Raw genomic sequence first — 19,978 nt, forward strand, 5'->3', positions numbered from 1 at the left:
AGACACAATGCCTCTTCATTACCCTCACCCCCCCATGCACACAAACACACACACACATCTTAACTACTGCACAGAAACACATTAGCAACACAGTGAAAAGCTTTAAAGCAGCACATATACAGGTGAGCTGCAATGAAAAATGGGTAAAGGTGTAAAACAAATAAATTATTTTTTCCTCATCACAATTTGTTTATATTTTGAATCTCTGCCCTTTCAGGGTCCTCTTCTATTTTACATTAAGATTAAGAGGAAATAGGTAAATAATCCATTTGTTTTCACAGATCGACATACAGTATATCCTTTAAGCTGATTTCAGAAAGGCACGCATAAAAATATCTGGAAAATTGGAATCGAAGTCCATGCAACAATATAAAACACTTGAGTTGCCGTAAACTGTAATTTCCTCACTTTAGAAAAGACAAATCAAAATAGTTCATTTGATCAAATTTTTCTGGCCCTTTCTGGCTTTACTGCGATTTTATATTGTAACAAGCAGCAGCAGCTGGTATCCAGTGTCGTCCTCAAGAGATCATGACCAAACAACATCAATAAACAGACCACAAACAAGTCCCAGTGTTTGTTTGTACGTAATCAGGATTCAGTTACTAACCACAACACATGAGTGTCTACTGATATGTGAGGGAGAGAACAACTCAAAATATTCAGTAAAGATCAAACTATTCTTATCCCTCCTGTTTCTATACCTAAAGTAACTCAGTGCCTGTGAATGTAAATCACTACAGATTATACAAAAAATAAAAATGCAGCATATCCCAGAAATAGTGAAAATTTACATCTAATTAAATAGATTGATCTAAGCTTCATTAACGGCTGTATTACTACTTGTTAACGCAGGGTCACTGCACTGAGGCCAGATACTTCAGCTCAGCCACTGGACTGAGAGAAATGAAAGAGATCATAAGAGACAAATAGTTCAGAATCAAAACAACCAAATGAACCACAAAGGTGTGGCGCGCCTTCAACATGGCTTCACAGTGCGATGTTCCAAACGTGAGACAACATCATTTCCCTAAAATAAATGGAATGCCTCCTCAGTATTTGAATCATCAGCATGTATTCCTTCGATCAGAGTGTCAGAATGAACTCTATCTTCAAGTACTCATGTCACATAAGACATGTAGGAAAAAAGGGGGCACTCACTTCATGTAGAGGACAAGCTCAACAATCAGGAGGACAAAAGTTGCAAACACCTGCAAGAATACAAACTACAGAAAGGACCATGGTGAGCCTCCATACACAGTAGTCTTGTTTTATTTTTTTCAGAGCTAGTAACTTCAGTTTAAAGGGAGAATACAATTTCAAGCATATGTATTTTTTAGGGTATAGACCAACATGTTCCCTGAGATTTGTGGGTTTATCAGTGGAATTAAATCCAGATGGAGAAACGCCTAAATGCCTGCCAACCCTAAGAGGTGCCTCATCTCCCTTCAAGTCACATTATCCAAGTTGTCTTGCTGCATAAAGCATCCTCCGTGTACCTCGACTCTAAGTGGAGGTTATTTTCCGCGCTCTGAGCGTTGTTCTACCTCACCTTCCCCGCCACATTGGATTTGGGGAGGGGGGTCTCATTAAATAACCCGCACGGCTGCGTGTGAGTCACGATACGAGAGGCTCAGATGGTAAAGGAGTCCCAACCGGTGCCCAAAAGATGTGTCACTAGTAATACCTCCCCCCCAGACCTGAGGTGTCTCTTCTCGTTGCGCTGTGGGCCTCTGTGATCCGTGTGGAAGGGCGGCGAGCCAGGGCCCAGGCATGCCGTTAGCAGCTCACTAACATAGCATTAGCTCCACGGTCATCTCAGTGGGCCTGTGCTGTCTACACTGCTTCCTCACGCTCGGCTACACACACCTTCTGTGGCTCTGCACCGCTTGTTAGGCACAGACCCCCTCTGTCATAAGACCACCCTCCCCTTCCCTCTGACCGGGGCCCTTAGTCTCCCTCCCTCTCTTTCTCTCTTTCTCCCTCTTTCTCTTCATCCACTCTTTCTCAGCAAGTGCTCCTGTTAGCGTTAGCGCACACATATGTAAAAGCATCTTATGGCTGCAGCTCAGGGACAAAGGCCAGAGAGATAAGGAAATATAACAGAAAGAGAGAGAGAGAGAGAGAGATCCATCAGATCACTTTCTCTCCTCCTTGTGTTCATGGATGTGGGGTTGCCGCAGGCGACCTGGAGGGGAATGCGATGCCTGTTGAGGAGGAGACATTCCTGGGAATACAGCTCGAATGCTGCGCTGGGAGCGAGAATCCACCCACTAATCTGTCTGTTCCTCCGAGGCGCAAAGTCTTCCTGGCGACGAGACACGTTCTGTTACCACACACACACACACACACACACACACACACACACACACACACACAGCCTGAGTTAAAGTCCCAGCCATACGACATCTCTCTCACCCTTGGGGGAGAAAGCAAAGGAGGAGGTTCAGAGGGAAGCAGGGGTGGGGTTGGGGAAATAAGGGGTAGATTAGGGAGGGAGATGACATGTCACACATCTTGACAGGGGGGGTGGGGGGGGCATGAGACGGAAATGATATAAGGATGGAGGACTGTCAGGGAGGTGGAGAGGGCATCAGTGGGGGCAGATGAATGAGGAAAGAAGGGAAGGAAGGAAAGGAGAGTAGAAGGTTAAGTGCGATGTGACAGGTGACGGGAAGGAGCTGTATGACCAAAATGTGAGGTGATGGGTGAGGAGAGGAGAGAAGAGGAAGAGAGGAAGAAATGAAGGAGAGAAGAGGAGAAGAGGAGAGGAGAGGAAGAAGAGGAGGAGAGGGGAGAAGAGGAGGAGAAGAGAGAATAGAAAGAGAACAGGAGGGGAGGGAGTAGAGAAAGAAGAGAGGAGAGCCAGTTGAGTCACAGATGAGCGGAGGTGAGGGAGTTTGCTGGCCGTCATGATATCACATTATCTACGGTAACAGGCGGCAAGAGTGCACCATCTGAGGGTGAGGAGAGTTGCTGAAAGGGGGTGAGGGGTGGGGTGAGTGGGGCGTGGAGCAGTGTTCTTGAGGGAGTGCGTAGGATCCTTGGGGTCCTGGCACCTTATGGCATGGCCTGCAGTCAAACAGATGCTGCAGGCCTTGCCAGTCTTGAGCAGGGCACAGATGAGACCATTTAGAAGCAAAGGAGGGACGTGCCTTGTCTTACCGAGCAATGCACAAGAGTGTGTGTGTGTGTGTGTGTGTGGACCTGTCTCTCAAAGAAAAGAGAACGTGAGATGGTTGTTGAAGTTATGCTAATGAACAGTTGATTATATATTTAGACCATGATGCACGAGAGCCATCTGCGAACAGGAAGCAGTGGTCATAGAAGGAACTGGTCGAGGCAATTTCTGGAGTTCATTTCTGAAAACGGCCTCTAGACCCTCTTTTAAAAATGTTGATCATGTGTCCTGAGAGATGGTCAATCTCTAAACTACTCTTTTTACTAAACTATTTTCATACATGTGTCAAAAAATAAAGTGAAATTGAACATGTGGTGATGAAGTGATACAATCATTGCAGAGGCATTGAGTAGGTTTTTCATTCAAATTGACTCTACATGGCAATTTCTTCTCTTTTTGTATGTTTCCCTCTCCACAAAACGTTTCTGCATGTTTAAGGAAAGCAGATGGGTTAGCATCATATAATCATATATCTTAACTTGAGAATGTGCGCCTGTGTTTTGGAAAACTACCGACTCTAGTGGGCGGAAGTAAGTGGAAGAAGAGCAGCGCCAACTCTCTCCTCGCTGTCTATTCTCTCTCCTCCATCTCTATTTTTTTCAAGTGTAAGTGATAATATCCTCCCTTTTTCTACCTCTCACCGGCTTGAGTGATTTGCTAAGGCGGTGTGTTCGTGTGTGCGTACGCGTTCGTGTGTGTGCGTCTCACATTAGCCTTTTTCCATTAAAGCAATTTCGCCGCCCATTGTATTCCTGAAGAGGACCTGGGAAGTCACTAATGGTGCCTTGCGTCCACACTTGCGCGCTCGCACACAAACCCGCGGCACACGCACATGGCAGAACATCTCTCGGTGCGCGCTATCATCACCTGTCGCCTGATTGCTGTAAAACACACACATTAGCATAGAATGAGACACATTATCACTCCTGATTATGGTACGCTAAGAGGTTTCACAGAAAAAAAGACCTCGCACCTTTTCTCCACAATGCCTGCTGCTAGTGAGATAAATGCATGTTGTCCAACATCTCTGACGCTACTGTAACAGCCTGAAGACTCTGCTGATGGATTTAATGGCCTCTTGTTGTCCGTGTTCATAACTACTCAGATTTATCACGTCAATGATGATCTTTTTAATTCAGATGGTGCTGTGATCCAGCTGCCACCGTCAAAACATGTACTTTGCATGTATCCAGCTATTTGGAAAGTGAAGTGAAAAGTGCAGCGCTGGTGGTGATTTCAATAGGTTATTACTTATTTAAGTAGAAGCTGAGCACACACACACACACACACACACACACACACACACACACACACACACACACACACACACACACATACAGCGCATCCGCCATGACAGAGGTAACAATGCATGTTGAGCAGGTGGCCTCCTCTTCCCGCCTTGATGAGCACAGGAAGTGTCGGACCGTGCACGGCGGAAGCAGCGGACACTTGTCAGAGTCAAAGGTCACCCCTCCTGGCTTTTCGCTGTGTTTTTCTTAAGTCTGGGGTCGCTGATGAGGTCCTGCCATTTTTGAAAGTGCGCTCATTTCAGGCATTTCAGGGTCGGAGGGGGAATGGGAGGAAGGAGGGAAGACGCTGTCATTGATGAGTTTTGACTATTTTCTTTTGTCTGTCTGGTGTTTTTTCATTATGGCTATATGTCTGGATCCCTAAATAGCCTGGAAGGGTCAGAAGGTGTTGGGAGGAAGAGGCAACGATGGGAATTCCCTTGCATTTGAGTTGAGTTCATGCTGTTTTGTGAAAACTGTAGACTTCCGGGGTTAGGGTGAGTTGAAAGGAGGATTTCTCTTAAAAAATGGTCCAGCTTCCTATTAGCGACAGAGAGACCAAAGAGTGATAAGAACTTTCTCATCTAACGCTCAGCGGGACAGCGGAGAGTGTGTGAATGTTCCTTTAAGCTTTGCACAAGCATCAAGAGACGCTGCAGGGATTCAGAGGTTTTTAAGTTAAAACCATATCATTTAAAACACCGAGCGAGCACATACACACACACACACACACACACACACACACGGAACGGAGGTCTGTGATAATGACATAATTGTCCCGGAGCACACAGCCATGCAAATAGGGAAGATGGCTTGTGTTGCCATCCGTAGGTCTCTGCCATCTATTTCCATTATTCTAATGCACTGCTACTGATGACCTGCTCTCACACAATTAACTGTGAGCGAGTGAGAGAGGCTGAGGCAGAGAGAGAGAGAGAGAGAGAGAGAGAGAGAGAGTTGTGTGGTATTTGAGAAAAGCATTTCTCTGCCCTCGTCTTTCTACCCTGATCTCCTGGCTTATTTTTTTAGAAATGGTGGTAACTTTTCCACTCTCATTTCTGTTTCTCTATTCTCTTCATCCGTCCCAGTAGGCAAAGTTGTGATGAGTCAAACTTAGACTTAGACACTTTCTCTCTTTCATACTTGTCTGTGTCTTCTCTGGTTCCTTTTATTTTCACCACCAGGGTCCAAGATCACCTTCCCCTTTGCTTGAATGTGAAAGTATTCTCAGACTTCTGGACCCCGCTGTGTGTGTGTGGGTGTGAGAGAGAGAGATCTTGGAAGAATGGGCTGTTGATTCAGGTCTGTTCCTTGGCTCCCCGTCTCGCGGTCTTGGCCCAGATCTGATCCCTGTGATTGGATCGGGGGGCTTTTGTGGTGGCGGATGGGACAGAATTAAGCCAAGTGGCACGCAGCGAGCACACTCCATGGCGGGCAGATGGGCGGAAAGTGAAAGAGCTGTGATTTCTCATTGTGTCCAGCCGTCTTTTGGGGTGCGCGTGTGCGATACCCCCAGAGTGCATCCTCCATCCAAGAGCTCTATTCTCCAATCAGTGGCCGCCGCTTCCCGGGTCCAGAGAAACGTCTCTCCAAGATTTCATCTCTGTATCAGAGCACAACTGGGATGTAAGCAGCTTAGAGAAGAATAATGCAGCGCAAGATATAGCTGCTCAGCCTTTGTTTCACGCCCTCTCAAAACTGTGTGATACACAGACTTTTGTTCACGTCGTTTCACGAGAGTAACAGAATTTTCCTGGTGTTCCTCCCACAAAAGTTTTTTTTCTTAAATAATTACATATATCTCAGGATGAAAAGAGGTCAAAGACATCAAAAGAGCTTTTGGTGATAAGAGCCAAAATGAAGACACGTGATCTGCAAAGCGGAATTTATATAATAGGTCTCCTCCTGGTCTCTGCTCCACCGTCCCTCACCTGAAAGCTCTGGAGATTTCTGTGTTGTTGTAAATGGCTCTGCGTTCTTCATGTGTGAAAGGCAAACTCCGGAGAACATCCGGACGCACATCCTCCGGAGCTCATGTCTGAAAACAGCCACAGTGTTTTACTGTGCGCCTGCAGTTGGGTCCTGCTGCTGCTGGGAGCTCATATGCTCAAGAGATTTGAGAAGCCAACAGATGCCTAAAATGTCTGTTTAAACATGTTCCAAACCCGATTAAAAAGATATAAAGGGGTTAAACGACTGCGGCAATAAAACTTCCCACAGATCATATTTAACCTCTTACCTTTCGACTCCCCCCCCCATGTCCCACCCCTGCAGCTTAGCCTCAATGGGATTTACACCACAAGTGTGTGTAATAGTTAAGCGACCCACTGCTTTTTCTGTGCATACATATGCGAGTGTGTTTGGGTGAATGTGCCGATTATAGCAGATTACTTACACCCATGTTAAAACAGGAATTAGTTCCCAATAAGAACTGCTTAAAGGGCCTAAAACGTCAAAGATAATCATTAGGGCCAAGGGGAACATTGCTCGTTGCATCATGCAAACACCCGTTCACACCATAAAACATTAAAAAGGAGTAAATACCCACACCCCTCCTTTTCTACATCCCATCCCGAAACTACACCAAACTGAGCTGGTGGCGGCGGCACTTAACCGCTCCTCTGATCTGGACATTAGCCAGCGGCCTTTTATTTCCAGGGAGGGGTTAGAATCATGTGAAAAGGCCAGAAAAAAATCCTGGAGTTCTATCCAGGAAGGGTGTACAAAACGCTCTCCATCCAGCCCATCCTCTGTCTCGGACTGATTCAGCTCGAACCTTTTGTCTCCTGTTCTGAGAGCCGAGTGACAACAGGGAGAGAGAGAGGAAGAAAGAGAGACTATGGGAGATAACAGCGGTAACATGGCGTCCCCCAGCATGGGTTGAGTGATCTACTTAGAAGGGCCACGGCAGGGCTGGCCAGCAGAAGCCAGATAGATGCCTGAGCAGCCTGGCCGAGGACCAGAGGCCCCTTTAAATCTGCTACTATGGCTAATCTCTAATCTGGAGATTTACTCTATCTGTTCCCTTCTCCCCCTGTTTCTGTTCCTGCTCCTCTCTCTCCCCCTCTCTCTCTCTGTTTCTACTTCTCCACATCTATAAATGGAGCAATCTGTGAGTATTTCAAAAATGCATTTATCCCCAAAATGTGTTATTAAAGACTGTCTAATTCCCCTGCACATCCCTCGGCTACCTCAGCCCCACCCCCTTGTATCAAGCCCCAACCACAACAACACACATATGCACACACTCTCAATTTTTTGCAGATGGTCACATAATGCATAATCAGCCAAACAAGACTGCTGATTTTAGGGTAGAGCGCTGGACCCCCTCTCCCTTGGAGGGCATCCTTGGTGGACATCGCTCGCTAGAAGCCATTAAATGTGAGCGGCTTGAGGCGAGCCAGCGGCAGTCACAACCAATCCTGAATCTTTCTTTAGCTGGACCAAGTTCCAGTCAAAGAACTGAGGGAGCGAGGGAGAGCCCCCCCTGCTTGTTGGATCACAGAAAGACGTGCTGAGTGCCATGTGTGTATCAGACGATTACTCCACAAACCTTCCAACAAATAAAACTCTTAAAACATTTCTCTGCACAGGTTTTCTTTACAAATAATGGGTCTTTAAATGTTCATCAGTAATTTGGATGGTGCATGTACTTGGTTTCCTTCACTGCCAACAAACGCACCTTTCTCCCTGCAGCACTCAACACATGGCAGTCTTGAAACTTGAATGATGAAGACATGATGTGTCACAATAATTAGAAGGTGGAGACAATTGCTGTTTAAAATGGAAATTTATGCAGTCCTGAGTGTTTTCTGTTACAAAAAAAGATTTTCATTTATTTCCATTGATTTATTTGTTGTTGTTTTTTTGTTCTGGATTCATCCGATTAATTTTCCCTGACCCTCCATCGAAGACGGCCGAATGTTCACTGACACTAATGCGGCACAGGTCAAGAGAGGAGAGGTTCCTGCCTAATGTGCATCTTCCTCTCTACTCTCCTCTTCGCCACTGCCAAAAAGACAATGCTTCCCTCCTCCCTCCTCCCTGCTTTCCCTGTACTTAGGCCCTCGTAGCAATTATGCCCAATCACAGGGCCTCAAAAGGAAGCAACCGGGGCTTGTTTGTGCCTCCGCGGTCATTAAGAGGGGGGCGAAGAAAGGAATTAATGACTTAATTGAGGAGGAGAGAAAAAAAGAGGGGGAAAATCACACAGACTCTGGGAGCGGAGGGGAGCGCATGAATGGGAGCGCCTGGAACGCTCCTGGAGCAGGGGATTGTGGGATTGCTGAAGTGTGTCAAGATTTTGGTTGTCCTCCAGAGCAGATGGCGGCTTGTCGTTCGCATACCATCTATTCTCCTCTTTGTCAACCCCAGAACGGCGTCTTTTGTTCCTCCCCATTGCTTCACCGCAAAAGTTCATGCAGCATACAACAAAACTGAAACACTGGTCCAGTTTGCTCCAGATCAACAGTCTCAGCATCTCTCTCTCTCTCTCTCTCTCTCTCTTTCTCCCTCCCCCTCCCTCGCTCCCTCCTTTCTAAAGTTTTGACCAAATCAGAAAGGATGCTGTGTCTAAAGAGCTGGTGTGCCAGGCTTGGCACATTGCTATTCATTCCTCTCTAATGTGGCAGGGTCCCCCCACTGCCAAGCCTCCGTTCCTGCTCCGTAGACTCCTGATTACTGTGGATAAACACGCAGGAGGAGACAACCCCCCCACCCCTTCTCCTCTCCTCTCCTCCATCCACACCAACTGAGACTTGAGAGATACGCTGCCTCCAGGAAATTCTGGCTCAGCTCGCTCTCGCAAAATTTCTCTTCCCTTCCAAGATTTCAAACCGATAAAATAATCAGGAGGACGCCGAACCGCAGCTCGCTGACTGCTCAACTACCGTCTGCACTTCTGAAATGTTCCTCTTTGGTTGTTGCATAAAAAATGTGAAACAGGGAGAGGACGTGGCACCGTCGAGCCCCGGGGTCGACCCAGCTGATGTTCGCAAGCTGAGATGCTTTTTAACCGTTTCCCTTTTTTCTCATATTTTTTTCTTTCATGTGTCCTGATTCCTGGAAGCATTCCTTCTGTAAACAGCAACTGAAAAAACAACTGAGGCTTTTTTGGAAAATGAGCGAGCACCTTTGCGGGGCTGAATAATTAATGTATGCTAATGCTAACAATGTATTAGTTATTCAAATGTGATCCTTTTAGACAACAGCACTGTTTACCCTCTATAACTCCCTCTGATCGTCCACTCCAAAAGGGGAGCACAAAAAGAGAAGAAAGCAAAGGAAAAGAGCAGGGATGAGTGAATGTGACACTCGCAGACACCAGACAACACAACAAAGAAACACAGTGAGATTAGCATGACAGAGAATACTAACGCTTCACACATTAATATACGACATGAACTATATACCCATAACCCTCAGGGGCCCGATGCAATATGCATCTCCTCCACCTCCTCCTTCAATTTTCTCTTTTCACACCTCACCATCATATTTTACCCTCTCTCAAGTCTTTTCTGTTCTTTGCTCATCTCCTCTCCTTCTCTTTCCCACCCCTCTGCTCTTTCTCAGCAGACGTCTGAAGGGCCCTTCAGCCCAGAGCAGATGGGGGACTGGTCTTACCGGGGCCAGGGGCCGCTGTGCAGGGAGGAGAGGGCTCTCTGTCTGGAGGATGGAGGGATGGTTATGTGTCTGCACGCTGGGAGACGAGGGCCTCCCATTGATATATAAAGGGCCAGGTTAGCTGTACTTGAGGACTAAGGTTCTCTAGCGCAGGAGGTGAGACTGGAGAGCCAGGTCACACATTAGCATGCGTTTTGTTTTTTGTCCCAGAGTCCGTTACTCAGTCGTATCACTAACAACCAGAGGGATGGAGAGGAGGTTGAAGCCACTGTCCTGTTTGGGGTCTATTCCATATAATGATCTCAAAGATAATAACTTTTAATCATATCAAACATATCAAAACAGAACATTCTTTACAATGTAAAGTAAAATCCAATCCATTTAATATTCTAGCATACCCAAATGAAAACACTTGTAACAGAAGAACTGAAAGGCCAAAATGCAGGTAAGAGACAGGATTTAAAAACTTAAACTAAATACAAGTATTTTTTTAAGTGATCATTTTTAAAGAACAATAACTATGAGAACTACCAAGTATTCACAACTTTACCTTATACCCATATCTCCTTATACTCATGGGAGATAATGGAATTTTAGTATTTTTTGCGTCACTGGTGTCCCCAAACATCTCAAAAATGTCTTCAAATCGTGCTGCTGCCATATACTAAACTCACTTTTGGAGCACTGGAAAATATACTGTATCATTTTGAGCCAATAAGACAATGAATCCTCCTAATTGTTCTGCTAATTGTGTGTGTGTGTGTGTGTGTGTGTGTGTGTGTGTGTGTGTGTGTGTGTGTGTGTGTGTGTGTGTGTGTATGTTACATCTCTGTTGCATGAGTGTTATTTAAACTTCAAAAGAACCTAACCATTTCCAATTTGTAGAAAGCATACTAACCATGTTACCATGTTGAAAGAATTGAAAAAGAAGTTGCCCAACATTGCAGGAGACGGTACATGATAATATTCCTAACTTAGAATACTTTAATGAGATGTTATTTGGGTTCTTTTGATTGGTGGATCCATATGGACTGAATATAAATTACACAGGTAAAGACGGAGAATGGGAATTCATGTCCTTAAAGGTAGAGTGTCTCCAACATTAATAAAGTTTGAATTAAAAAAAAAAAAAATGTTGATGCTTTATTCAATTCAAATACTAACATGAAGCAAAAAGCTAATGGGATGTTTGGTAAAATGTAATCTATTTTTTAATTTTTTAATAGAAGTAAATTACTACAGAGCTGATTCAAAGATTAGTTATTGTCAACTTTTTCTAAACCTAATTTAGTAGTAGTAATTAAGTCTTTGTCTAAACTGAAAGAATGTCTTTGCTATGGTAAAGCTTCTTTATATATGTATTTTAGATGAGTCCTATTCATGCAAATTAATGTAAATTAAAAAGGTAATTTTTAAAACAATATTCTGAGTTGTTTTGTGTCATGATGACAAACAAGCATTTGATCTAATTTCTCTTTTAATGGAATATTGAATATTTGGAGTGTATTCATGACTGCTTGAACCAGGCAGAATAACAAGAAAGCCCCCGAAAAGCTAGAAACGGCCCTGTTACCTGCAATCAAAATTCAGACACTAACATATATTAGCATGAATGACACATGCCTTGGTGTCTGGTGTGTTGCGCTGCCACAATAACTTTTCAAGGCCCTTCAGTACGAATTTTCATGCCAGCTCTCATACCCGCGAGTCACTTTCATTAGCGAGTCGATGGCATTAAGACCGCCTGGAGCAACCTCCTCAAGGTGATTCGGCACCAAGTCTTTGAATCTCCCTGAAGCTGCTGCCTGAACAAAAAGATCAACGTGTGTCTGCGAAAATGCAAGTCTCCTCATCAAAGTTGGGCCTAAATGAGGTGCAATTAAGGTATTTCCACCACCACCATAAAACAAAAGCCACATGACAGGGGAGCCGCGGCTTCACCCTCACCAATAATCGCCCACTAACTTCACACGTTGTCACTCAGCGGCAACAAGGTCAAAGATGTGGAGCTGACCTGTTTTTTTTTTTAAACGCACATGCCAATCACAACAACAGTAAAATCCCACTAAGGGGCTGTAAAACAAAGTCATTTATACACTGAAAGCTATTGCCCCCCTCCCTCCATTACCCTTTTTTTAATAATGATATCAGTAATAGAGTCTTTTGTTTGATAATGAGAGACGCTTTTTCTGATGGGGAATAATAATAATGCAAGGCTATTATAATTTTATCCATTGGGATTGAATAAATAACAATGCTTTGTTCGATATTCAGCGTCCCACTAAAACATCCACGTTCTGTTTGTGTGTAATTGTAGGGTTTGAATTTGAAGTGGCCAGGCACCTCAGTCGGGCAACACCAAGAGGAAAGCAAAGGTCCTTGGAGTTATTGTTTCGGGTGTAACAATGAAGTCGATTTAGTGTTAATCATACGCTTCCGTCCGGCAATAAAAAGTCTTGTCTGTGTTCGCCCTTGGATGAGACTGTTTTGATGCTAATTGTACAGTGGAATAATAATGAAGCTAATGACACAGAGCTCTTTGCATGTAATTTAAGAGAACATGTTTGCGGTGCTGGGGGAAGCCTGGCACTCGTAATGACTGACTCAGTCCTTGCTGTTTACAAAAGTTGGAGAGGTTGAGATCACAATTAAATGTAGTAATTATACTGTAAATGCTGCTAATGGGACATTAGAGGAATCTCAAAGTTTTAGCACGTAGATAAGAAAGTTTCAGTCAGTAAATCCAGGGGCAGATCTCGGGGGCCAAGGGGGCACTGGCCCTGATTGGCTCCTGAAGTGCCCTTATCCAGTCTTTTTTTTCTTTTTCTATTTTTTAAATAAACTAAAATAGGATTCTAAGCTTTTCTGAAGTACACAACATGCTTGAACAAGGAATAATTTTAAAAATATATTTGATGATTTGAGGATTTGCTCAAAGCTACAGAGCTAACAATAAATAGGGAATGACTTTGATGTGCACCTTACAGAATCAAGAATCGTGCATGGATGTTGGACATTTAATTAGCCCTCACTGTTTGAATGGCTGATCTGCTGCTGCAGAATGCCCTTGTGTGACTAGTTATCTTTTTTACGCTGAATTCTGTGCAAGTGAAAAACAGAACGACGAACAACTCCACAACAAAGTGACAACTTTCCGACTGCTCCTGTCGCCCGCCAGCGTCAATGACTCCAGCTGTGACTGCCAAAAACACAGATTCACAATCTGACAAATCTGGATGATGACAAAAAAAAGTTAATTCTTAACTCAAAACACTGTGTAGATGCTTGAGATAGAATTTCTCTCCTTTGTGGGATGGATGATAATAGGTGAAAACAAAGGAGCGGGGTGTAAAATGCTTCAGCTGAGCATGATTACAGCTGTGGCCGTCATTAGGCAGCCTCTTTAATGTAATTGATGGAGTGGATTCTCATAGCAGACCTCAATAGACTGGGCAGGGTCTCCGCGTTTATTTGGACTCATCTGCATTTGGTCTGTGCATGTGTGTGTGTGTGTATGTGTTTATGTGTGTGTGCACATGCAGACACGCATGAGGTAGAGCCAGAGTGTGCAATAATTACGACTTCACACTCTTCAGACACTTAGAGAAAAGAGCAAAACAAAACGCAGTAATCGGTGTGTCTGTGTACGTGTGTGTGTGTTCGTACGCACACACATGTTTGGATGTGTGCGCAGCTCCCGAGTCCCATAAGTGCGTGTGTATACCTGTGAGAGAGAGGGAGAGGGACTGTTTGCATTTGCTCAAGGATCCTGACCCTTCAGAAATGACACGTTTTCTCTATCTACCCCATCCTTTCCCCACACATTAGGTGCTTACAAAAGACAGAGCACTAATGCATCATCTAATTGGCCTAGGCTCCTGCCTCTGCCTCTCCCTCCATCACTCTATTAGCTCAGTAATTACCCATATGCCTCTGCGAGGCGGGCGTCCAGATAATGGCCGCCTCAAGGGCCCTTGAGCGCGCTAGAGAGGGGCCGCAGTCTGTCGCCGCGGGAACACAGCAAGCTCTCCAAACTATCCCAGCACAGTACTGGGAAAAAACACAATGGGGAAAGAGTTTGGCAACTTGGTACCCCCCCCACCAATCGCCACCACCCTCTCCCCCACAAAAAAGAAGTTATGAGTTGAGGGAGTGGAGATGCAAATTCGGAGCTGTTTAAATTTGATGTGATATTTAACTGTTGTGTGATAATGTGTGTTTGTGTGTGTGGATAAACATACTTTTACCTGTCTTTAAAGGAGAGGCAGGAATTGTTCCACATTGTTCATGGTTCATTCAGAGCCAATGCAGGAAGTTGAGTTTCCTTTTTAGTATAGTGAAGCAGTTACAGGTTTTGGATAAGTGTGTCAGCCTGCGATAATGCAAAGGGAGCCAGGAGTGGGGATGAGTTATTGAAAATACAGGAAGTATGACCCAGTTTGAGGGACAGATCTAACATTTGGAGAGGAGACAGGGAATGATGTTGCATCGCTGTGACATTAAACATTATCTTAGCTGTCAGCTCACTCGTTACAAACTTGCCTCCATGTCAGAGAGCTGTCGAGTGAAAGCTGCTTGTTGGGAACTTGAACTTTATTCAAGCTCATTTGTTCTTGAAACTTTTAACGTTTAGCTAAGACTTGCTTTTTTCATTACTGTGACTGTGTACCTGCAAACTATGAACTGTTTATAAAGATGGCTGACATGACAGCTCCCCAAAAGTAAAGCAAAAGCCTCACGATTTCCACCTGGTGGCTGGCTGCAGTATAGGTCATAAATGCCTCCTCCTCTATGTTAGTGGATGGGACATCGACCAAACTAAAAGTCTAAGTACATGTCTTCTGTCAATTTAGGTAGATCTTTTCACCATTGACAGCTGAGAGTGACTCAAGATCGGTCGACATTACCTTGCTGCCGCCGCTCCATCTCCTGATTGCTGTTGCACAGACTCTGGCTCCAGATGCACAAGGTGGCAGGATTCCTATCCGGGATATTTTGGCTTAACTTCTGGATAGTGGGAGGAAGTGGAGATGCGTCGTCCATTTTTATGTAGAGTCCGATGCTGCAACAAAAAACAATCTTTTCTCAATGTCTCTTGTCAAGTATAACATTCTACATCTACTTTTCTTGAGAGTTGCCATCACACTTGTCACTGATGAAACGTGACAGCTTCATTTGTGTTTTATTCATACTGACTGTGACCTGACAGGTGTAAAGTCAATAGAGACCACCCTAAAGAACATGATAGTCTACTATTTTCAATTTTTCTTTTACACCTACATGTGATTACAACCATTAACTCTAAAAATTAAAAAAACATTTGTGTGGTAACATCTAAATCTATCTCAAAAGCGTTTTGTCTTTTTTGTCCTTTTCTTTCATTCTCTTTGTCTTTCCTCTCAGTCTTAACATCCTTTGAAAAACGGAAATCATAATTCTCCAATCTCCAGTCTTCAGCCTCTTAATTAAAATCACATAATCTGCCACAGAATCGAACCGGCCGCTCTCATCCCCATCCCCGAACGACACTTTCAAAAAGAGCAAAACAAAGAGCGTCTTAAATAATTCCCTTGCTCTCTGCAGCATAATATGGATTACAGAGCGCTCTGCCTCTTTCTCTCTCCACCTCCCACTCTTCCTCTTGCTCTCTCAATCTGGGATATGGTCTCATCCCTCCATCCACCAAGGCAGATTTTGTGACACTCAAGCTGACCAGGAAGCATTATCTGTTTTTAAAATCAGATAAATAAATAAATAAAGCATCCAGCAGTAATGCTAATATTTGCCCTAAGAGGGTCTAAGGCTTCAGATCTGTGGACTTAATCTGGGTTTTTGGGGAGGTATCTTCCCTTGGCCGTTAAGAGATTTGTGAGATCACTGTCAGTCCTGGGCCGGCCTGAATTATCTTTGCGTATTGTGTTAATCTGTTGGCATGCAGATTGTGGTGGACTAAGGTTCAAGTGGGAAGGATTAGGGCAGATCTGAGCAAAGCGGATGCAGGCAGCCTTCTCAAAAAACGCCCCATGCGTTTAGGGCCCTTCGTGTTTTTGTTTTTTTTGCACACTGACCAAAGGGACGACTGAAACATGCTCACTCTCTCTCTCTCTCTCTCTCATACACATTTACACATAAGGATACACACAAATCGCCACACAAATCCAGCCTCTCTATTCTAGATAATTCCCCTCTTAAAATCTCCCCTCAGACCAACCACTGCGAGTGCAGGACCCAAAATGCAAAAACCAGTGGCCATGCCCACTCTACAAATCCCAAAACCTTTTAGAGCTACTTGACAGAGAGAAATCCATCTGGAGAGGATATCCACCTTCCATTACTTAGAGACTAATGTCTAGGTTTAACGCAACACTGTTTATTTACATGATCGCATCTAAATAAAGCACGTTTTATGACCCAAACTCACCCCAACAGTAATACCTTATTACGATGCCTTCAGCACACAGCCATGAGCATTGACAAGATTCAGAACTTTGTTAACTGTTCGTTGTTGGTTCAACCACCCAGCACTTTGTGTTGGACTCTCCATGATTATCTCTGGAGAGTGATAAAATCACTTCAGGTAAATGAGTGATTGGACTGGAGGACCGCTGAAGTACAACTTAGCAGTCCTTTAGCAGCTTCTGTTTGCTAAATGGAGCCATGGAGTTGGGAGGATGAGGAGGCTGGAAGGGTCAGAGGGGGGCACGCGGACCAGCAATTGGACGACTCTCGCAGGGACGAAGCAGCCAATCACGTTCTCCGCGAATCCTCAACCCGGGGACCCCAGAGATCCAGCAGGAGAGCCAGGATTTCATTTCCACCAATCACTTGGCTTCAATGAAAGCTAATTGAACGATTCTCTCAAATCATTTTATTTAGTTTAAGTTCTTGGTGACAGAAATAACATTGTTGGAGGTTGTACTTGTCTTTATGGAAATGTAAGGGAAAAAAATTGCCTTCCATGGAAATCATTGTTGAGACATCGGAATAAACCAAACGGCTTTGACTTTTAGGAAGGAACAGAAATATACAAAATGCTTTAAATAACTTGAATAAAACTGGATAAAATGACGTCATACATTTCAAATCATATACAATATATCCTAAGAAAATTGGATTGTTGCATTTTGCACACACTAATCAGTCCACTAACCAAGAAAAAGAGTGTTCATGGCTGCGTCTACATAGTTTAATCAACCAAATGTCTTCGTTCAGGCTCCGTCTCACAGTCATGCTTTATTAGAGGCAGAATCTTCTGGCCCATTCTGCCTGCGTTGATAAGGTTAATAGGTCTCTAATACGGTAATTGTCTGGTCAGGGAGGAAGGAGACCAAAAAATTTTAATTAAGGAGCGAGCTTTTTTTTGCATCTCCTCACTTCGTTTGTACTCTGGACCTTAAATTATCTTCTAGATGTCAAGACTTCCAGAGCAGTTGTTCTGTCATGTCTCCAATTAAAACAAACCGGCTGTCGTAGGGAAGTCGCTGGGTCATTTCTTTTTTTTTTTTGCATTTGTGATCCATGAGTGGGCAATAAGGACACAAATAAAATCTGATTAGCGGCGGCCACAGGACTCCTTGATTGATTTTTGTCCAATATTGTTTTCTGCAAATCTAATTAGGTTCAACTCTGTATACGAACGTTGCTCCTCATTTCATCCCAATACCCTCTGTTTGCTCTTTTAATATACTTTATTAAATGTTATATAATTACCACCAAGCATTATTGCACTAGAATATTTTTTCTAAACAAATCTTCAAAAGAAAATGCATTAGAAGGAACCGAGGGGGAAAACGTCGAAGAAAAAAGTCTAGTGAAGTTACAAAGAAAGAGAAAAGCTTGATTAGCATTCAAGTCGAACAATTACAGCAGGAGTATTCATAAAGGGAAGGATCTTATTAGCTGGAGAAAAACAGAATGAGATGGACCATTTCTCAGCTGCTTAAGCCTCGGGATTACTCAACCTTCGGTGGCGGGGAGGAACAATGTGGCTTTTAAAAACCCATTTTGGGGAGAAGCATCTGGTTGACAATTATCTGCCTCTAAGCTGTTTAATAGGTGGTCGGGAGAGGTCTTTAAGATTCTCATTCAGGACTGCAGCGATCTGGGCCACGGTGTGTGAGGCATCTCAGAGTGTGTGTCTGCGTGTGTGTGGTTTAGGAAGAGACTGACATAAGAAAGAGAGAAAGGACAGAGGGAGTTTTAAGCCTGCTAAGCAGATCAGTGTCTTTGTGTGCAGTCAACAGAGGCACTTGAAACTTTTTGTGAGCCCTCGCTGTCTGCGGCTAATTCTCCCTTTTTATTGCTTTTGTTCAGAGATCAGGAAAAGACTGAAGAAGGGCATTTATGAAATACTTACAAAGCGGTTTTTCTGTGCGTCTTCACTTGTTGAAGTGTTTTGCAGCAGAAATGTTATAAAGCAGGAATTCATGAGAAATAGACTATTATTTGCAAAACCTCCAAAGTGAACTGAATTGTAAATAAACAGATAGAACGTTAACGCTTTCTGACCCCTCTTGACTCCTTAAAACAGCCTGTTTGTGTTTACAGATTGATTTAATTGTAAAAAGAAACAGTCAATAATCTGTTTTCCCAAACGATTTTTAATCACCCTTTCAAATATTTGTGCCGTCGCTTGTGTGGAGTCGTGTCCTTTAGGATTTGAGATGGCCACAAACAACAGGAGGAGAAAAAAAGGCACCGCCAGAAAAAAAAAGATCAACAAACAGGCGAAGCATAGAGACAGAACAGTTTGAGGATGAGCGCTGCTAATCCTGACCTCAGCTAATGCTAATGCAAATGCGTGTGTATCAAATATGTAATCGACATTAGTTAGAAAAACAAGGATCTGCCAGCACTCTGCTCTTTGTTCCGTGATTGTGGAGGAGGGAGATTAAGATGGGCTTTAGTGATGCTCAGGGATGGAAGGAAGGAGAGCGCTGTGGAGGGATGGCTGGGTGCATCCGTGCTCTGAGTCAAGAAAACAAGTGAACCTTTGCAGCCGAATCTGTTCCTTGTTTTCATTTGAGAGAAGAGGAATTTCATCCAGACAGTGTTAATTGAGGCTCCTGATTTTGATTTACAAAAACTTTAATTATAAAAGGGACTTAGTTTTGTATGAGTTTTCATTTTAGATGTTTGATTTTTGGAAAAACAGAAATATCAAGTTACATTTTAGTAATACTACTAAGTTTCATGTCTGATAAGCATTTTGAGGCTACAGCTGAACAACAGTAACAGTATACAATTATTAAACAAGAGTAGAAATGGGGGAACAGCAGGTTGAGTCCAAAAGAAACCAAGTCCATCTACACAGGAGCATTTCAAAAACTTTTGGGGGCCCAGGACAAAGGGATCCTGGGGGGGGGAGGGGGCTCCCTCAGAAAAATATGATACCAAACCACATCATACTAATCTTCAAATTATTCATTTATGAAGAAAATTATAGGTAGTACTGTGCAATACACAAATAATAACACAGTTGTAAAGTCTAAGTGCAAACCCCACCACCATCCCAGACACGTCACTCACACTTTAAGACGTACTAGTCTTCAATATGAAGCTTTCAGTAGAAAACTAGTAACGTGGGGCCCTGTTAAAAGTTGACCATTTGGTAGTCACAGTCACATGCCCACATGCAAAAATAAGAATCTGCGTCAGTCTGCGTTTTATGCATGCCTGCCTGATCACAAATTCCATTCCATTCCAGTAGGTGGCAGTAATGTGCATTGAGGCCTATTGTCAACCGCCTTTGTTTTGGCCTTAACGTAGCGATCTGAGAGATTTTTTACTACTTTTGTCATTTAAAAACACGATACTAACGTTAACAGTCCTTGATTTCTTAAGTTGTAAGGTTAGCTAAGATCACTTGCTGAGACAAACGTTGCTG

The 19,978-nt window shown here is 43.7% G+C and overlaps 1 long non-coding RNA gene across 4 annotated transcripts in view; it reads right to left on the reverse strand.

Moving 5' to 3' along the window:
* Window positions 1-19,978, reverse strand: part of LOC109643134 (uncharacterized) — a 125,032-nt gene that overhangs the window by 8,143 nt on the left and 96,911 nt on the right. For all 4 annotated transcript variants that reach the window (XR_011239391.1, XR_011239388.1, XR_011239390.1 and 1 more), the window contains exon 4: window positions 15,000-15,154. This is a non-coding gene — a long non-coding RNA (uncharacterized lncRNA). The remainder of the gene's footprint in view (window positions 1-14,999; window positions 15,155-19,978) is intronic.

This window comes from Paralichthys olivaceus, chromosome 19 (assembly GCF_024713975.1).
Source record: "Paralichthys olivaceus isolate ysfri-2021 chromosome 19, ASM2471397v2, whole genome shotgun sequence".
Taxonomy (NCBI): domain Eukaryota; kingdom Metazoa; phylum Chordata; class Actinopteri; order Pleuronectiformes; family Paralichthyidae; genus Paralichthys; species Paralichthys olivaceus.